We start from the raw sequence: 5,825 nt of genomic DNA, 5'->3' as shown, positions 1-5,825 counted from the left end.
ATATCCTAATCCTAATAGGTGCATTTATGGAAAACCTGCAGCTGATAGGATACTCAAAGTCAAAGAGTGAAAGATTTTGCCCTAAGATCACGATGTCTTCTCTGATAATTTATATTCACCATTTTATTAGAGGTGCTATCCAGACAGACTAGAAAAAAATTCAAATTGGAAAAAAATATTATTTGAAGATGACATGGTGTTGTATATAGAATATCCTTAGGATTCCATGCACATAAAAATCTATTAGAACTAATAAATAAGTTAAGAAATGTTTTAGGATAAAACATCAACATTTAACTTTAAATACATTTCTATATGTTAAGAATAAATCATTCACAAAAAGAAATCAAAAAAATTTTAAGTATAATTGCATCAAAAATCATAAAATATATATTAATTTTTTAAAAAGAGGTAGAAGGCATACACAGAAAATGATAAAACATTGCTGAAAAACTAAAGACAGAAATAAATGGTGAGACACCCAATTTTCATGAATTTAATAATATAGATATGATGGAAATAGTCCTCAAAGTAGTCTGCAACTCCATTTTTTCACAGAAATTGACAAGCTGATTTTAACTTTTAGCTGGGATTTGAATAGCATCCAAAAAACCAAAAATCTTGATTGAGAACAGTAGTCAAGATGGGTTCCGGTGGCTCACGATTATAATCCTAGCTACTCAGGAGGCAGAGATCAATAGGATCAAGGTTCAAAGCCAGCCCAGGCAAATAGTTCACCAGACTCTGGAAAACATTCTTCACATAAAAGTGCTGGTGGAGTGGTTCAAGGTGTAGGCCCTGAGTTCAAGCCCCAGTACTGTAAAAGAAAGAGAACAGTAATCAAAACAGAATGAATTTTTTCAGAGAAGTAGCAGGATTCAAACTCAACACACAAAAGACAGCAATTTTTCCATGCACAAGCAATGAACTCCCTGAAAAAGAAATCAAGAACGCAATGCCATTTACAATAGAATAAAAAAAATTTAGGCATAAACTTAACCAAAGATGCTGAAGACCTCTACAAAGAAAACTACAAATCACTGAAGAAAGAAATTGTAGAAGATTCCAGAATATGGAAAGATCAAACATGTTCATGGTTCAAAAGAATAAAGATTACTAACTGGCTATGTTACCATAAGTGGCATACAAATTCAATGCAATTCCCACAAAAACTCCAAAGATACTATTCACTCAAGTAGAAAAATAACCTGAAATGTATTATGGAAACACAAAAGATTCCAAACAACCATAGCAGTCCTGAGCAAAAACAGTAATGGTGAAGGTATCATAATACCGGGATTCAAATTATGTTACAGAAATAGTGTAATAAAACATCATAGTACAAGTACAAAAACAGGCATCTAGACTAATGGAATAGACTAGAAGACCAAATAATAAGCCCACACAGCTACAATCATCTTCTTTTTTACAAAAGAGCTTAAAACATATGTTGGAAAAAAGACAGCCTCTTCAACAAATGGTGTTGGGAAAACTGGATAGTCACATGTAGAAGACTGAAACATGATCCTGATTTCTCACCTTGTACAAAAATAAACTCAAAGTGGATCAAACATCTTAATGTAAAATCTGACAGTTTGAAACTACTTTAGGAAAACATAGTAAAAACATTTTATGATATAGACATAAGGCAATAACATCCTGAATTGATCTCCAGTGATTCAGGAGATGAAAATAAGAATTGACAATGAGATTGTATCAAATTAAAAGGCTTCTGCATAGTGAAATAAAGAATCAAAAGTGAAGAGGCAGACTATTGAATTGGAGAAAACTTTGCCAGATATTCATGGGAAAGAGGATTAGTATTCAGAATGTATTAAGAACTCAAATAATTAAAACCAAAATAGCAAATAATCCAATCAGTAGATGGGTAAATGAATTGAATAGACATGAAGTTTTTCAAATGAACAAGAATGAATGGCAAACAAATGGATGAAGAAAGGTCAACATCCTTAGCTCTCATTCTTAGCTCTTATATTTCTCAGGGAAATACAAATCAAAACTACACTGAAATTTCATCACAATGTCTATGAAGAAAACAAACAATAGCAAATGGTGGTAAGGATTTGGGGAAAAAGGACCCCTTTACTCTGTCAGTGGGAATATACACTATGGTAATCCTTATGGAATTCAAAAAGAAAGTTTCTCAAAAAATTAAAAATAGAACTCGCATATGATCCATACATACCAATTTGGATATATAAAAAAAAATCAACACCAGCATCCCGGCATGGTGGTACATACCTGCATTCCTTGCTATCAGGGATGTGCAGCTGGGCGGATCATGTTTTTAGGATGGCAAAAGAGAAGTTAATGAGACTCTATTTCAAAAAAAACAAAATGAAAATCTGAGATTTGGCTCACACGGTAAAGCACCTGATTCACAAACATGAAGCCCTAAATTAAAACCTCAATACCACCAAGGAAATATCAAAGTCGGAATGCTACAGATATACTCACCATGTGTACTGTGGCACCAGGCACAATAGACAAATTGTGGAATGAGCCTAGGAACCCTCAGTGGATAAATAGATATAGAAAATTTGGTATATATGCATAATGGGGTTTTACATCCATTTTTTTTTTTTAGGTTAGCAATGTTTCTTTTTTTTTCTTTTTCTTTTATTATTCATATGTGCATACAAGGCTTGGTTCATTTCTCCCCCATGCCCCCACCCCCTCCCTTACCACCCACTCTACCCCCTCTCTCTCCCCCCCACCCCCTCAATACCCAGCAGAAACTATTTTGCCCTATTTCTAATTTTGTTGTAGAGAGAGTATAAGCAATAACAGGAAGGGACAAGGATTTTTGCTGGTTGAGATAAGGATAGCTATACAGGGTTTTGACTCACATTGATTTCCTGTGCGTGGGTGTTACCTTCCAGGTTAATTCTTTTTGATCTAACCTTTTCTCTAGTACCTGTTCTCCTTTTCCTATTGGCCTCAGTTGCATTTAAGGTATCTGCTTTAGTTTCTCTGCGTTAAGGGCAACAAATGCTAGCTAATTTTTTAGGTGTCTTACCTATCCTCACCCCTCCCTTGTGTGCTCTCGCTTTTATCATGTACCAAAAATCGTATGTTCTCCCTCATATGTGGACATTAGATCAAGGGCAATTACATCCATAAAGAAGAATGAAATTACATTGTTTGCTGGAAAATGGGTGAAACTAAATGAGGTCATCGTGTTCAATGAAAAACAAACAAAAACTGAACAAGTATTACCCAGCATGTGGAAAAATTGGGGCCCTCATTCATAGCTAGTTGGAGTGGAAAATGGTACAGCTACTATGGAAAATAGTGTGGATACTAAACCATAGTCACCATATGATGTAATGTTTAGGTATATACACAAGAGAACTGAAAGCATTTGTCTACATAAAATCATGTCACAAATATTTATAGCAGTATCATCCATAATCTAAATAGTAGAATCAGTCCATATGGCCACTGACAAATGAACAAAAGTTATATATTCATACAATTGAATGTTATTAATAATCAAAAAACAAAGTACTAATATATGTTATGACATGAACATTGAAAATATTATGTTCAGTGAAAGAAACTAGACACAAACAGCCACATATTATGTTATTCTATTTATACTAAATGCCCAGAATAGGCAAATCCACAAAAGCAGAAAATAGATTAGTGGTTTCTAGGGATTTGTAGGAGGAGGTACCTGGTGAATATGAATGTGTACAGGGTTATTTTTTGGGGTGATGAAACTATTATGGGTTTAGATAATGGCAATCATTGCAAAAGTTTCTAAGTACAATAAAATTATTGAATTGCACATTTTAATGGGTAAATTTTATGGTATGTGAAATATGTCTCAATTTTACAAAAGAGAACCAAAAAAGAAAATGGATCAGTAATTAAGAATCTTCCCATGAAGGAAACACCAGGCAAAGGCATTTTAAAATCTCTTTCTTCCAAACAGAGAAAAAAAATAATTCCATTCTTACATAAATCATTCTAGAATATAAAAAAGAATGAGTACTACTTAGTGCATTTGATAAAACTTGCATATTTTGACAACTAAATCTAAAACTGACATTATGAAAGGAGAAAATTCTAATACTATATCACTTACAGTAGCAGATATTCAAAATAGAATATTCAAAGAATCTCCTTTTGCCTATTGGCTTTGTTTGAATGTAAACAACTTTCCCTCAATCTAATATGTTCTTAAATGCCCCTTTTTGTCTTAGTTTTAAATTTATGATAATTTTTGTCCTGGTATTAATTCTTTCTTCCTTTTATAGCTCTCCAACCTGGGCACAGACTTCTGTAGTAATCACCTCACTACATAATCTTGTTCTACGTTCTAAAGAACCACACTTTAGTTTCAACTACAGAAATATCATAGAGATCAATGAAGAAATAAAGAGAAACAGGGGTTGATTCATTATAAGATGAAAAAATCATCTCAGAAAGGTAGTGAAATATTCAATAAGATAATTATAACCCTGATCTTCATATGGAAGTCAAAAAGACTGGGAAATGCTAAAATTCTTGGTCAATGAATCTTTATATATCAAGAATGTGACTACCAAGGGAAGAATACTATGCTTGAATCTGGTGTGGCCATTGATCCTATGCATAGAGTGGCAGTCTAAAAAGACTTTACATTACATTAATGTACCCACTGAACATGAAAATTGAGCAGAGAAGTAGGAGAGAGCATAGACAGAAGTCAGGAAATAATGACTGTATTAATCTTAGTTGCTCTTATGGGAGAACATATGGTATAGAAAACATTCTCCATAACACACTAATGGTAAAACTCTGGAAAAAAATTGGAAATTATCCATAAAATGGATACAGTACAGATTCTTTTTCTGGCTGAAATTTAAATCAGCTAATACATGCTTATCAACAAAAAAAAGTTTGGTAAAACCTAAGATATTTGAGGTTTGCCCAGTTGTGCTATTTGTGAAGCAGAGTAGAATTGTGGAAATGTGGTATTCCTTCTTCTGACATGCCCACAGAGTCCTTATCTGATTCGTAAATGCCTGATCATCTGGGATTTGTGAAATAAAGGTAATTATTCTATACTAATTGTATCTCCCTACTCTTCTACTTGGCAAATTGTTTCTTTCTCTTCCAACTAGATTGTGAGCTATCTGAAGGCAGGTTTCATATTTTACAACTCTATAGAGGAAGAATTAATATATAGGTTAAGGCTCCATTAGTGAAACCTGATTTCAAATCATTGTTATTACACCTCCTGACTAGATGACCTTAAGCAAATTATTTACCTCTCTCTGATTAAATTCCCTTACTTGTGAAAGCCTCTTAAATAAAAGTACTAATAATCCATGGATTTGACTCAGAGAACACCAGAGTGACTTGAAGTCCCACTTTTCAAAGAGAACTTTTAAGAATTGGGGCCAAAATCCCTCTGTCTCCTTCCTAAGAGCTTTAAGAGCTTGGCCTTAGAGATGTATAACGTGTGGCAAGACTTTTTAGGCATACTTTTTTAAAGTCATGGAATTCAAGCATAAAAGAATTTAATAAATTATAAGAACTAAGTAACATGTACAAAAATTTTTATCAATTATTTCCTACAAAACAAATACATGGCATGTTATTTCCCAAGTTCGGGATAAATCATTTTTACTAAAACATTCCAGACAAAAGCTGCAGAATATATCTCACTGAGATGCCATTTGTGTAAAGTTTGGAAGAGATTAAGGATCTGAACCATAGTTAACTCTAAGACCAATGCAATAACTACCTTGATAATAATAACCAATCATGCTCCTTTCCATCTTATAAATTTAGCTTTGATTGTCCATTAT

The sequence above is a fragment of the Castor canadensis genome, chromosome X (assembly GCF_047511655.1).
Source record: "Castor canadensis chromosome X, mCasCan1.hap1v2, whole genome shotgun sequence".
Taxonomy (NCBI): Eukaryota; Metazoa; Chordata; class Mammalia; order Rodentia; family Castoridae; genus Castor; species Castor canadensis.
This window is presented reverse-complemented; position numbering follows the sequence as displayed.